Source organism: Jatropha curcas, chromosome 3, assembly GCF_041381405.1.
Source record: "Jatropha curcas cultivar XTBG-Jc1 chromosome 3, XTBG_Jcur_1.0, whole genome shotgun sequence".
In the NCBI taxonomy this organism is placed as follows: Eukaryota; Viridiplantae; Streptophyta; class Magnoliopsida; order Malpighiales; family Euphorbiaceae; genus Jatropha; species Jatropha curcas.
The window spans coordinates 9,308,467-9,324,258 of record NC_143153.1 but is presented as its reverse complement, the minus strand read 5'-3'; the positions used below and the strand labels follow the sequence as shown (position 1 = coordinate 9,324,258).

The 15,792-nt window shown below is 39.0% G+C and overlaps 1 pseudogene; it reads left to right on the top strand.

Annotated features, from left to right (window-relative positions):
- The first annotated feature begins 201 nt into the window (after positions 1-201).
- LOC149497500 (uncharacterized) lies at positions 202-14,977 on the top strand (annotated as a pseudogene).
- Positions 14,978-15,792: the final 815 nt, after the last annotated feature.

Here is a 15,792-nt window from a genome sequence, read left to right as displayed (position 1 = left end):
TACAACGAGTAGTAATATTTCCCATCGAAATTTACTATTCCTCATTGTTGGTGTACTGCTTGCTAAGTTTTAATATAGGTGCAATTGTATGATTTTGTAAATATACGAGATATTGCAATTATGGTTTTAAATTCAGTCTTACTATGTTATTAATATACTGTTGTGATGATGATTTTATGAATGTAATGTATTCAGATTCGAATGACTTCCTTTAACCCACTTACCACCATTCTCACCCAAAATAAGCTATAGGGTCCTAATTATGTTGATTAGAAGAGAAACCTAGACATTATGCTAACTGCTGAGGAATAAGAGTTTGTGCCTATTGAGGTGTGTCTTGAGAAACCTGTCGCTGATGCTTTGAGGAGGAACAGAAACCATACAAAATGTGGACTAAGGCTGATAAGATGGCGCGATGTTAAAATTTTAGCATTTATGTCAAATGTATTGCAACATTAGCATCAGTCTATGGAATCTCACTATGACATCCTGGAAAGCCTTAAGCAAATGTTTGGAGATCAAACTTAGACAGCTAAACAAACTGCCATTCGAGCTTTGTTGACTGCTAAGATGGTTGAGGAGTCTCCAGTTAGGAATCATGTTTTGAGAATGATTGGTCTTTTGAATGAACTAGACATCCTAGGTGTTGAGATTGATAAGGAATCACAGGTGGAGATTGTGCTCTAGATACTGCTTGATAGTTTTCCACATTTTAGCCTTAATTATAACATGAATCATTTGGATTTCTCTTTGGTAAAATTATTGAAAGGGCTACGGGCTACAGAAACTATCTTGAAACCATCTTCTCAAGCTGTTGTGATTAATACTGGAAAAGGTTATGCTTTTGGCCATAAAAATTTAGAAACCTAAGCCGAGAATAGGTGTTGTAGTTGCTGGTGTTGGGGTTACAAAGCTTAAGGGCAAGTGTTTCCTCTTTAAGCAAGCGAGACACTGAAGCAGCAATGTCCAACTTATTTACCAGGCAGAAAACACAAGGTAAGTCTTCTTTTCATTTACTGGTAGTTACAACATGTTTTACGGTCTTTTCTACATTCCAATGGTGTGTAGACTCAGAAACCACTAATCATATATGTAATTCTTTGCATGGGTTTTAGGTAAAGCGCCAGCTTAGTGAAGGAGAGGTTAGCATCTTCCTGGAAGATGGAACTAAAGTTGCAATTTTAATTATAAAAAATATTTGTCTTAGTTTTGGGAATAATAGTTTTAAAGGATTTTTTTTATGTACTTTCAATTAGAAGGAATTTAATTTCTATTTCTTGTTTGGGAAAGAATGGATATTCAATTTATTTTAATGAATTTTTTTATGATTCAGTATCTTGCGATGAGACTGTTGTTATTAAATTTAGAAAACAAAATATCTATTCTGGTATATTGATAGATGACCTTTATATTCTAAGTGTTATTCTTGAACTGCAACTGAATCGTGAATTACATAACACAAATAATCTGCCACATAAAAAAAAGGTGCTATTGAAATAAATAAAACATATTTTTGGCACTTAAGGTTTAGTCATATTAATCTAGATAGGATTCAAGGTTGGTCAATGATGGACTCCTGAGTTCATTGAAAGTGGAGGCAATACCAACCTGTGAATCCTGTTTGGAAGGTAAAATAAGAGGCCTTTCCCTTTAAAAGATAATAGAGCCAATGAAGTATTAGCATTAATTCATTTTGATTTGTGTGGTCCAATGAATATCCAGGCTAGAGGTGGTTTAAAGTATTTTGTGACTTTCATGGATGATTACTCAAGGTATGGTTATATTTACTTGTTACACCGCAAGTCTAAATGCTTTAAGAAATTCAAAGAATTCAAGGCAAAAATGGAGAAATGACATTATAAATATATCAAATCATTACAATCTGATCGTGATGGTGAATATCTCTCTAGGGAATTCATTTGTTTTTCATCAGAACAAAGAATTACACCTTCATTTTCTGCACCTGTGAACCCCTCTCCCCGGATGCATAGGCATGTGATGCATATGACAAGAGAAAGAAATGCACGTGAGTGTGTGAGTTGCCACCTTGTTTAATTATTTCAGGGTAAACTAGAAAAAAACCCTAAATGACTCCAATTTTAATTAACCTAGTTACTAGATTAATTATCCCAATGTGTAAGGCATGGTATGCAAACCCGAGATGGATCCCGAGACTATGTCATGCTGATGAACTAACCGATAAATGAATGCTTTGCAAGGTGAATGGTGGATTAATGAAATGTTTAAGTGATTTCGATGATTTCGACTTGCCAACCGGGGTGAAATCCCGAACGTGCCTACGTACTTCCGTTTGAATGGAAGATCAAAGTCAACGTAGTTCGATAGGCCTTCTTTGAAGGGCTTTGAATGGGTATGCTTTATGCATGAGTGTGTATGCTTTGTGCATGATTTTGTGTATGCTTTGTGCATGATTTAGTGTATGCTTTGTGCATGATTTTGTGTATGCTTTGTGCATGATTTAGTGTATGCTTTGTGCATGATTTTTGTTTAGGCTTTTTGCCAAAGGATCGATTGATTCGATTAGGCGTTCGTCGCCAAATGTGTTGGTTTTAAGGCATTTGTGCCAAAAACGGTTGTCGGGTGATTTGTCGCCAAAGTCGTTGATTTTAAGGCTCTTAGCCAAAATGATTGATTTAGGCAATCTGTTTGCCAAAAGTGCTGATTGGGCGATTGTCGCCAAAATGATTGATTTTAAGGCCTTTGGCCAAAAAGTGTTGATTTAAGCAATTCGTTTGCTAAAATGTGTAATTTAGGCGATTGTCGCCGAAATGGTTGATTTTAGGGCCTTTGGCCGAAATGAGTTGATTTAGGCAATTAATTTACCAAAATGTTCGATTTAAGCGATTTGTCGCTAAAATGGTTGATTTTAGGCCTTTGGCCGAAAATCGGTTCATTTTAAGGCATTTTGCCAAAAATGTCGATTTTACGGCTTTGAGCCGAAAATGGTTGATTTTAAAAGCCTTTGGCCGAAAATCGGTTCATTTTAAGGCATTTTGCCAAAAATGTCGATTTTACGCGATTTGTCGCTAAAATGGTTGATTTTAGGCCTTTGGCCGGAAATCGATTCATTTTAAGGCATTTTGCTAAAAATGTCGATTTTACGGCTTTGAGCCGAAAATGGTTGATTTTAAAGGCATTTTGCCAAAAGTGTCGATTTTACGCGATTTGTCGCTGAAAATGATTAATCTTATTTATAAGCAATTTGTTTGCTTAAGAATCGATTAAATCATAGACAATTTGTTATCGAATTGATTGATTAAATGTAGGCAATTTGTTGCCAAAACGTGATTGATTAAGGCTTTTAGCCGCAATTATTGATTAATTGAACTTAAGCCAGATTTGTTCGAAATAAGGCAATTGAACAGTAGTTATTAATTAACTAGGCTCTTTTAGCCAATATTATCGGATTTAAGGCTTTAATGCCACGATAATTGATTAACCGGGCATCTAAGCTTAATCAAATTAATTAAGACAGTTTATTTGTCTAAAATAAAGACGTGAATGCATTTATGTGATTATAGAATTGTTAGGAGTAGAAGAGAAACATGCATGAAGTGCTAAAATTAAATAGGCAGAGTTTCGTTTACGTACCTGATTTAACCGACGACCACTTCTTAATTCCAGATTAAATACCTTGCTTGGGGAAAATTAATTTATTTTTTTTTGTTCAATTTTAGTGTCCAAATATCACAATAAAAATGCAATAAAAATTAAATAAAATGCAAAAAACGGTAAAGAAATCGCAAAGAGCGTGGGAGGGAGGAAGATCGTCCGTCAACACAGACAAGGGTGTCAAAAATAGGCTGAAAATGGTCTATTTATAGGCCATTTTCGGGTCCAGGGCGGCATCAGTTCTGCGATCCTCGCGACATCCCGGACGTTTTAAGTACCATATTGGCATACTTCCAGTAAATGTCCAAAATGGCCTCCGGTCCGGCCGGACTGTTTGCACAATTTACTATAGCAAAGTCAAACTAATTGGCATGGCACTGTTGCAGGCCGGACTGTTTGCAGTCTGGGAAAACTGGCTTTTTGAGCCTCAAAATTTGAGTATTCACAGTTGCGCCCCATTGGCTATCATAAAAATGATTTATGAGAGCCAGTGGCTGTCTGAAGGAGCAAATTTTGAGGATGGGCAGAGGAGGAAACCTCGCCGCTGTTTTTTTTTTTTTTTTTTTTTTTTTTTTTGAAATGAAATGATCAAATGTATGGATATATGTTTGTAACTTAAAGATGTTTTTTTTTTTTTTTTTTTTTTTTTTTTTTGGACTTAAAAACAAGTTTTGCCTCTTAGAGGACTTGAAAGAGATTTTGCCTCTTAATGAGGGCTTTAAAAGAGATTTTGCCTCTTAGAGGGCTTGAAAAGATGTTTTGCCTCTTAATGAGGGCTTGAAAAGAGATTTTGCCTCTTAGAGGACTTGCAACGATGTTTTGCCTCTTAATGAGGGCTTTAAAAGAGATTTTGCCCCTTAGAGGACTTGAAAAGATGTTTTGCCTCTTAATGAGGGCTTGAAAAGAGATTTTGCCTCTTAGAGGACTTGCAACGATGTTTTGCCTCTTAATGAGGGCTTTAAAAGAGATTTTGCCTCTTAGAGGACTTGAAAAGATGTTTTGCCTCTTAATGAGGGCTTAAAAAGTGATTTTGCCTCTTAGAGGATTTGAAAAGATGTTTTGCCTCTTAATGAGGGCTTGAAAAGAGTTTTGTTTTATTTTTGAGAACCAAGGGTCCACCTAAAGTCGAAATGATCAAATGGCTTGGTTTTGGATGAAAAAAATGGTTGGTCCTTGGTTAGGGTTTCACCCTAGGTTTTTCGTAAAAAAAGTTAACCATTAACCGGGTTCTACCCTGGGCTTGCGTAAAAGAGATTGACGATGGTTGGGTTTCACCCCGGGTTGTGTATGTTTTTTTTTTTTTCTATAACACTTGCCCCTGAATCGGTCTTGGAGGATTTTGCCCCCTGCTTGAGAGTATTGATGCCCTTATTAGCTGAAGTAGAATTTCTTCTTAATGAAAGACTAAAAATTCTGTGATTACTTCTGTGATGGGAGAATGGTGAAGGTTCTTATCACTTCTTGCCCCTAGAATGGTGCTGACCATGGAATACTTCAAGACATTGGTATTGTACTTGTCCAATCGATTGAGGAATCAAAGAGAACAAAGCCACTTACATGACTCGAGGAAAACGGACAACGTGGATGACATCGTTCGTCTTGAAAGGATCGAAGAAACGATGGTCCGAGTGGAGACGAATGACATTTTTCGGGGTCTTTTTGGAAACCCCGGGGATTGAATTGACATTTTCCTCTCTCTCTTTTTTTTCGAGGAATGACTCAAAGAGTAACGCTTTCAAAATGAACTTTTGAGAATGACTCGATTTTTGTGACTCGTAGTGGAATGACCACTGGTGATGGAGACTCGATTTTAGAGACTCATTGGAGACTCGATTTAGAGACTCAAATTTTTCTTGTAGTGAATTTTGCTGTTTATCCTACAAAAATGGACTCTCTAAAAGAATTCCTGAAAGCACTTTTTTTTTTTTCTATTTTTATTTTTATTTTATTTTATTTTTTTAACTTTTGCCTAGTAGCCGCCCTTTCAGGTCTTCGACTCTAGCAGGCTCTTTGCCCTAACTTTTGCCTAGACCGCCCTTTCGGGTTTTCAGCCTAGCAGGCTCAATTCTTGCCTGAAGCCGCCCTTTCGGGTTTTCGACTCCAGCTTTTATTTTTCTTTTCTTCTTTTTTCTTTATTATTTTTATTATTATATTTTTTTTTTATTGGCAAAGAGAAAATGCTTTTTATGATGCAGACTTATGTTTGTGACCGCGCCTTTGTGGCTGCCTACGTATCTCCAAGAACTCTTCGGGGGATGGGGAGAATCAGGTCTTTCGTAGTTCCTTCCGGGATGCGAACTTCGTGCTCGGCTGGTGCGGAATTCATCTCCGGCTTGATGTTAGTGCGAAATTCCTTTCCGTCTTGGTGCGGAATTTATTTCCGACTTGCTGTTTTTGCGGGATTCCTTCCCGACTTGATGTCTTTGCGGGATTCCTTCCCGGCTTGATGTTGATGCAGAATTCATTTCTGACTTGATTTCTTCGCGGGATTCCTTCCCGGCTTGATGTCTTTGCGGGATTCCTTCCCGACTTGATGTCTTTGCAGGATTCCCTTCCCGACTTGATGTTGATGCAGAGTTCATTTCTAACTTGATTTCTTCACGGGATTCCTTCCCGGCTTGATATCTTTGCGGGATTCTTTCCCGACTTGATGTTGATGCAGAATTCATTTCTGTTTTGATTTCTTCGCAGGATTCCTTCCCGGCTTGATGTCTTCGCGGGATTCCTTCCCGGCTTGATGTTGATGCAGAATTCATTTCTGGCTTGATGTCATCGCGGGATTCCTTCCCGGCTTGATGTCTTTGCGGGATTCCTTCCCGGCTTGATGTCTTTACGGGATCCATTCCCGGCTTGATGTTGATGCAAAATTCATTTCTGACTTGGTTTCTTTGCGGGACTCCTTCCCGGCTTGATGTCTTTGCGGGATTCCTTCCCGGCTTGATGTCTTTGCGGGATTCTTTCCCGATTGATGTCTTTGCGGGATTCCTTCCCGGCTTGATGTCTTTATGGGATTCATTCCCGACTTTGATGATGTTGAATCAACTTATTGACTCTAGGCGAATCTGACTTTGTTGTTGTAGTGGTTTTACCACTGGTTGACTGAAATATGACTTGTATTCATCACAAAGAGTTTTGAATACCCACATTGTGGTGGTAACTTAAGTTACTCGAGTGTTGAAGAAGCTTTTATGCTTTGAGTTTGTGGCTTTGCCATGTTTGAATTCTTGAGGTCAATTTGATTCCTTTTCTTGAACTCTATCTTCCTCTGAATTTGAAACTCATTTCCTCAATGGTTCTCCTCTCCATAAGGAACTTTGAGGAGACTCTTCCTTTTCCTTGTTTTGAGAAATGATCCTTATTTATAAGGACACTTGTACTTGTGCCATGCCTGGCGCTTGATTTTCAAGGTGTTTGTTGTCATCCAATTTGTGGAAATGACTGCTTCTTTTAACTTGCTTTTTCAAAATGTGAGCAGCCGCTTGGTCTTTGTCCTTATGGCTGAAATGATCTGTCATCTACCCTTGATGGGCTTGAATTTAACGGAGAGCTTACGGTTGACCCGTTTTTGACAACTTGATTTCCTGTAGCTTTGTCTTTGATTTCTTTCTGTGCAGAGGTTCCTTTTGACCCGTTTTTTCTTTTGCTTGCTTAGAAGCAGCCTCTCCATAAAGAATTTCGAGGCAACTTGATTCTGAGATGTATGGATAGCATTGCGACTTCGTGCAGACCCAACCCAATTCCAAACATAACCTCTTTATTCTGTCGCTTTTAAGCTCAAAATTCATACACCTCTCTGTCGGAGCATCTTCCATTCCTGGGTTTTCAGAGAAACCATTCTGGCCCTAACCCCTTCAATCGGTTTTGTCTCGGTACTGTTTGAAGTCTTGCGTACCCTTTGCTGGATCCTTTCCATGATTACCCTTCAAAACTTCCCCTATGATGGTGCTTCTTTGGATGCCCCCAGCTTTGATTGATGCAGAGCAAATGAATGCATTTTTCTTTGCCAATTTTTATCCTTTTTTTTTATCATTCTTTTTTTTTTTAATTTTTTAATATTTTTTTTTTTGTGCTTTCACAGGAAAAGATAGAGAGAGAGTATAAACATGATTGGAACGTAAACTGGTCCCTTTTTATTGATAAGACAAAATTTGTGTACAAAAGACACTTAGATTTACAAATTTAAATTGAATGAAAACTTGAATGAAAATGAAAAGAAAAAAGAAACTAGGCCCTAAAAGATAGACTCTAGGTGGACTATGATGGACTAGGATTGAATTGACTGTAGTGAATTTGTTCTTCTTGATGCTTCAATCAATCAGACATGTTGTTGTTGGTCTTGAACAATTCTTTTATTCTTTTGGAGGTTTGATCTCAACCTTCTCAGACACAAACTTCATTCATTTCTAAGAAAAGTTCGAAAGGATCGAACGATTCTTGTTCAGCAATTTTTTTTGCATTAATCCCATGGTTAGGCAAGGGATTGGTTGTTATTCAGCTTGCTCTTGGGGATGATAGACCCATTGTCAACCAGGTCTTGTAGACGGTTTTTCAAAGTCCAGCATGATTCGGTCTTATGCCCATGTCCTTGATGGTACTCACAGTATTCATTGGCTTTGAAATTCTGGGGCAGGGGGTTTGGTAATGGCCTTGTTTCTAAGGGCTTCAGTAAATTTGCTTTCACCGCTTCTCGGAACACCAAAAGGATTGGCATGTCGAGATCAATATATTGCCTCCTTGGCTGATTGCTTCCCAAATTCCCAACACGTAAAGGATTCGTGGGGATTATACTGGCTATTTCATTTGTCTCACTGGACCCAGCATGATTCTGCTTCTTGTATGAGTCTTCTTTGAGTTGACCCAACTGGATTAAGTCTTCCACCTTAGTTGCAGTCGCAATGAGCGATTGGAACGTAGGCAAGTACTGTGTTTGAAGCTGTGACTGGTAGACAGGCAGTAAATTCTTGATTATTATGTCAACTTGTTCCTGTTCAGAGGGTCGGTTGATCATTTGAGCAGCTTTGGCTCTCCACCTCGAAAGGAACAAGGAGAAGGGCTCATTGTTCTTTTGTTTAGTGGTTTCCAGCTCCCTCCGGGTAACATCCACTTCGATATTATAATGGTACTGCGTGTTGAAAGCATTGCATATGTCCTCCCAATTCTTCATTTTGGAACGATCCAAGCTTACAAACCATCTTAATGCAGCACCAGTCAAAGATTGCTGAAACAACTGAGCAAGGAGCTCGCTGTTCAGGCCAAATGGGTTTAGGGCACCCACATACATTTTCAGATGAGTTTTGGGACAGGTGGTTCCGTCAAACTTATCCATGTTGGGCATTTTGAATTTTGTTGGCAGTCTCACTTCGGGGAACAAGGACAAGGAGTCCATGTCCACCACTTCCTTGTGTGTCTTAAGGGCAGTGATAGATCTTTCCAACAATTCCAGCTTCTCTCTCATTTTCTGAGCTTCCAGCTCAGAAGCAGTTTTGGAGGGCATGTCATCCAGGTTAAGGGTAGGGCTTGTCGGTTCAGCACCAGGTCCTTGATTGGAGGTAGCAGGTCCACTTCCCCCAGCTGAAGCCCCATTTCCATTTCCACTACTTAGTTCAGCTATTAGGGCAGTCCTTTGTGCAGCTAAGGCCTCATTCATTCTGGCCTCCATTCTGGCTTCCAATTGTTCCATGAGGGTTCGGATGTCAGACAGTGATGCCATTGGTGCAGTCAGGGTTGTTGAACTTGTGGGTGAGAGCTCAGTTGGTATTTTGAGTACTAGTGGTCTTTGGAGGGGTACCTGTGAAAGGACATAGTCAAAACGATTTAGACTATCCTATACAAGGTGTTTTCATAAGGTATGTGAGATAGTGTAGAGTAATATTGGTATGCTAGGACACCTAGGATAGGACCCAATGGGATGTGATATGTAAGGTAGAGTGCTTAGGGCTGGACATCTCGACTTTTCGAAAGGCCCCTAGTTCTCAAAGAAAAAATTTTTTGGGCCTTAAGGGGCCAAATTGGGAATTTTTGGGCCTTTGGGGCCGAATTGGAAATTTTTAGGCCTTTGGGGCCAAAATGAAAATTTTGCCTTAGGGGCCAAATTGGAAATTTTAAGGCCTTTGGGGCCAAATTGAAAATTTTTGGGCCTTAGGGGCTGAATTGGAAATTTTTGGGCTTTTGGGGCCAAATTGGGAGTTCTTGGGCCTTTGGGGCCAAATTGGGAATTCTTGGGCCTTCGGGGCCAAATTGGGAATTTTTTTTGGGCCTTCGGGGCCAAATTGGAAATTTTTGGGCCTTCGGGGCCAAATTGGAAATTTTTGGGCCTTCGGGGCCAAATTGAGAATTTTTAGGCCTTTGGGGCCAAATTGAAAATTTTTTGGGCCTTAGGGGCCAAGTTGGAAATTTTAAGGCCTTTGGGGCCAAATTGAAAATTTTATGGGCCTTTGGGGCCAAATTGAGAATTTTTAGGCCTTTGGGGCCAAATTGAAAATTTTTTGGGCCTTAGGGGCCAAATTGGAAATTTTAAGGCCTTTGGGGCCAAATTGAAAATTTTTGGGCCTCTATGGCCAAATTGTAATTTTCCAGGTCTCAGGGACCAAAATGTAATTTTTCAAGTCTCAGAGACCAAAATGTGATTTTCCCGCTTTGAAATGGAATGTTTTTTTTTTTTATTTGTGAAGTATGGGATGAATGCGTGAATGCGCACAACATCACAACATAATCTGTTCATGATATGCTTCACATTATTGGGTGCATACAGTCCTAAGGGATAGGTTCTATAGGCTATGACGCAAATAGAGAATAGACTTATAAAGGACCCTTGAACCTTGAGTATGGATATACCTAACCACATGTGAAACAAGGAGTTTCGCGTGGGTCCAACGGTACGCATACTCATGGGCCATCCCCAAAAGGATTAGGGACGGTTTGCGGTAACAGGGAGGACGCTTTGGCTGTCCGTCGACATAATCAAAGAGACCTGCCGATCAGCGCTACTTGCTATCCAGACTCAGAAGTTTGAACAGAAAGAGAAGAAATTCATTTGAAGTTCATTTTTTATGCAATGGAGAAAAAGATTCTCAATCGTGCAAATAAATCAACAAGTTTTAATGTCTTAATCACATTAATTAAGTCTGAATTTCCATATCAAGTATTCTTAAGGAAAGAACACTTGATTCATATTAGGTCACCCTACAAAACAAAGCATAATAAAATAATACCTTAAAGAAAGGCCGGTTAGTTTTCACAACAATTGTAGTCCACTTTATGCAAAATGATTACATAATTAATTTTCCCCAGCAGAGCCGCCAAACTGTGAACCCCTCTCCCCGGATGCATAGGCATGTGATGCATATGACAAGAGAAAGAAATGCACGTGAGTGTGTGAGTCGCCACCTTGTTTAATTATTTCAGGGTAAACTAGGAAAAAACCCTAAATGACTCCAATTTTAATTAACCTAGTTACTAGATTAATTATCCCAATGTGTAAGGCATGGTATGCAAACCCGAGATGGATCCCGAGACTATGTCATGCTGATGAACTAACCGATAAATGAATGCTTTGCAAGGTGAATGGTGGATTAATGAAATTTTTAAGTGATTTCGATGATTTCGACTTGCCGCCCGGAGTGAAATCCCGAACGTGCCTACGTACTTCCGTTTGAATGGAAGATCAAAGTCAACGTAGTTCGATAGGCCTTCTTTGAAGGGCTTTGAATGGGTATGCTTTATGCATGAGTGTGTATGCTTTGTGCATGATTTTGTGTATGCTTTGTGCATGATTTAGTGTATGCTTTGTGCATGATTTTGTGTATGCTTTGTGCATGATTTAGTGTATGCTTTGTGCATGATTTTTGTTTAGGCATTTTGCCAAATGATCGATTGATTCGATTAGGCGTTCGTCGCCAAATGTGTTGGTTTTAAGGCATTTGTGCCAAAAACGGTTGTCGGGTGATTTGTCGCCAAAGTCGTTGATTTTAAGACTCTTAGCCAAAATGATTGATTTAGGCAATCTGTTTGCCAAAAGTGCTGATTGGGCGATTGTCGCCAAAATGATTGATTTTAAGGCCTTTGGCCAAAAAGTGTTGATTTAAGCAATTCGTTTGCTAAAATGTGTAATTTAGGCGATTGTCGCCGAAATGGTTGATTTTAGGGCCTTTGGCCGAAATGAGTTGATTTAGGCAATTAATTTACCAAAATGTTCGATTTAAGCGATTTGTCGCTAAAATGGTTGATTTTAGGCCTTTGGCCGAAAATCGGTTCATTTTAAGGCATTTTGCCAAAAATGTCGATTTTACGGCTTTGAGCCGAAAATGGTTGATTTTAAAAGCCTTTGGCCGAAAATCGGTTCATTTTAAGGCATTTTGCCAAAAATGTCGATTTTACGCTATTTGTCGCTAAAATGGTTGATTTTAGGCCTTTGGCCGGAAATCGGTTCATTTTAAGGCATTTTGCTAAAAATGTCGATTTTACGGCTTTGAGCCGAAAATGGTTGATTTTAAAGGCATTTTGCCAAAAGTGTCGATTTTACGCGATTTGTCGCTGAAAATGATTAATCTTATTTATAAGCAATTTGTTTGCTTAAGAATCGATTAAATCATAGACAATTTGTTATCGAATTGATTGATTAAATGTAGGCAATTTGTTGCCAAAACGTGATTGATTAAGGCTTTTAGCCGCAATTATTGATTAATTGAACTTAAGCCAGATTTGTTCGAAATAAGGCAATTGAACCGTAGTTATTAATTAACTAGGCTCTTTTAGCCAATATTATCGGATTTAAGGCTTTAATGCCACGATCATTGATTAACCGGGCATCTAAGCTTAATCAAATTAATTAAGACAGTTTATTTATCTAAAATAAAGACGTGAATGCATTTATGCGATTATAGAATTGTTAGGAGTAGAAGAGAAACATGCATGAAGTGCTAAAATTAAATAGGCAGAGTTTCGTTTACGTACCTGATTTAACCGACGACCACTTCTTAATTTCAGATTAAATTCCTTGCTTGGGGAAAATTAATTTATTTTTTTTTGTTCAATTTTAGTGTCCAAATATCGCAATAAAAATGCAATAAAAATTAAATAAAATGCAAAAAACGGTAAAGAAATCGCAAAGAGCATGGGAGGGAGGAAGATCGTCCGTCAACACAGACAAGGGTGTCAAAAATAGGCTGAAAATGGTCTATTTATAGGCCATTTTCGGGTCCAGGGCGGCAGGTGCCGCCTGGCTGGGCGGCAGTTGCCGCCCAGGAGGCTCGGCGGCAGCTGCCGCCTGGGAGGCTGGGCGGCTACTGTCGCCCAGGAGGCGGGGCGGCTGCTGCCGCCGGAGCCGGCGGCCGCTGCCGCCGTGTGCGGTGGGATCCCCCGTATTTCACTCCATGGGCTTTTCTGGGAGTTCCGGACCTCCAAAAATTATTCCGGGACCAGTTCTGCGATCCTCGCGACATCCCGGACGTTTTAAGTACCATATTAGCATACTTCCAGTAAATGTCCAAAATGGCATCCGGTCCGGCCGGACTGTTTGCACAATTTACTGTAGCAAAGTCAAACTAATTGGCATGGCACTGTTACAGGCCGGACTGTTTGCAGTCTGGGAAAACTGGCTTTTTGAGCCTCAAAATTTGAGTATTCACAGCACCTAATATACCACAATAGAATGGTGTAGCAGAAAGGAGAAATAGGACGCTTATGGAGATGGTGAGATCTATGTTAAGTTATTCACATTTAACACTTTCGTTTTGGGGACATGTGATTGAAACAACGGGGTATATTTTGAATTTGGTTCCATCTAAATCAGTACCTTTGACTCCTACAAAACTATGGACTGGGCGTAAGCCTAGCTTAAGACATGTTCGGATGTGGAGGTGTCCAACCCATGTGCTGAAAGGGAAGGCATATAAGTTGGACTCGAATACTGAATTGTGCTTCTTTATTGGGTATCCCAAAGAAATGAAAGGGGGTTTATTTTATAGTCCTAAGTCAAGTAAAGTCATTATTGGTACCAATGCTCATTATTTAGAGGAGGACTATACTAATAACAAAATTCCTAGGAGTCAACTAGTTTTGAAAGAATTGTGATGGGATAGTGTACCTAAGATAACCTTCCTAGATTCTAAGAACTTGAACCAACCTTAGTCGGATTTGACATTCTGTTAGCTCATTGTAGTGGAAGAAATGTTGATAGACTAACTGATCACTAGCTGCCTGAAGTAGTAGTTCATGACATTTCGCTGTAGCAACATAGTAGTGAGAGTGATATTCCAACTACAATAGACAATATTGAGTAGGATGTACCATAAGTAGAAGTCCCTATTATCATTCCACTACCTGAAAATGGTGATGGATGAGATGTCAAAGAATAGAGTTCTAACCATGACACATTCCCATCTCCAGTCATAGATTTGTCGCTCTTAGAACCACAGCAAAATGAAAGTGTGCCAGGAAGTAGTGTCTTATTGTAGTGGGAGCGTAATTAGGAAGTCAGTTCGATATACACTCTTAAGGGATTCATATGACAAAATTTCTAAAGAGTTAAATATTGAACCACTCTGTACGACGAGGCACTATAGGATAAGGATGCCAATAAGTGGCTTACTTCTATCAAATCAGAGATTGTGTCCATGTACTCTAATCAAGTCTAGGAACTTGTAGAACCACTTCAAGGGGTTAAACCCATTGGATGCAAGTGAATATATAAGAAAAAGAGAGATGTAGATGGAAAAGTGCAAACTTTTGAAGATAGGGTTGTTGCGAAAGGTTTTACTCAGAAAGAAAGGATCAATTATGAGGAAACTTTTTCGCTGATAGCCATACTTAAGTCTATTAAAACTCTCTTATCGATTGTTGCTCATTTCAACTATTTATTTTAGCAAATGGATGTCCGGACAGCTTTCCTTAATGGAATTCTTGATAAATGCATCTATATGATGCAACCAGAGGGTTTTGTAGCAAATGGCTAGGAGCATATGTATTGTAAATAGAATAGGTCCATTTATGGACTTAATAAGCATATAGGTCATGGTATACTTTTTTTGACAGGTCCATCAAAATTTTTTATTTTGAGCAATGTCATGATGAGTCTTGTGTGCATAAGAAGTGGAATGGGGACAAGGTGGTGTTTCTAGTCTTGTATGTGGATGATATTCTGCTTATAAGAAATAATATAGATGTGTTATCTTTATTTAAGGATTGGTTGTCCTAATGTTTTTATATGAAGGACTTGGGAGAAGCAGCTCACATTCTAAGGATCAAGCTTACGGAAGATCGTAAGAATAGGATGATAGGCTTATCCCAAGCTCTTTATACTGATACGATTGTTGCTCGTTTTAACATGGAGGATTTCAAGAAATGATTTCTTCCTTTCAGGCATGAAATTATTCTATCTAAGGATCAGTGTCCTATGACACCTAATGAGATAGAAAGCATGAAGGCAGTTCCTTATGCATCTACAGTAGGAAGCCTCATGTATGCGATCTTATGTACTAGACCTGCTATCTATTTTGTTGTTGGCATCGTTAGCAAATATCAGTCTAATCTAGGGTGACAGCATTGGACTACGATAAAAAATATAATCAAGTACCTAAAAATGACAAAAGATTATATGCTGATCTACCAATCAGTTGATGTTATACTCATTGGGTATACAGATTCAGATTTTCAGTCGGATAAAGATTCTAAAAAGTCTACCTCACAAAATGTGTTTGTCCTAGTAGGTGAAGCCATAAGTTGGAGGAGTACTAAGAAAACTTGTGTAGTTGATTTAACCATGGAAGCCGGATGTGTGGCAGCCTCTGAAGCAGCCAAGGAAGCGGTCTAGCTTAGAAACTTCCTGTTGGCTCTAGGTGTTGTTCCTTCAGCAAAATTGCCGATTAAACTTTACTGTGATAATAGCGGGGCAGTTGTGAATTCGAAGGAACCAAGATGGCATAAAAGGGCAAAACATATTGAGTGTAAGTATCATTTAGCCAAGAGATAGTTCATAGGGGTGATATGGTGGTAACCAAGATTGCATCAAAAAACAACCTAGCATATCTTTTTACGAAGAGCTTGCTTACAATGATATTTGAAAGCATGTAGAAGGGTATATCTATAGCTGCATGGTTGAGTCTAGTGAAAGATTGATAGAGTTTATACTATTAATCATGCCTTTGTAATAGTGAAGATGTT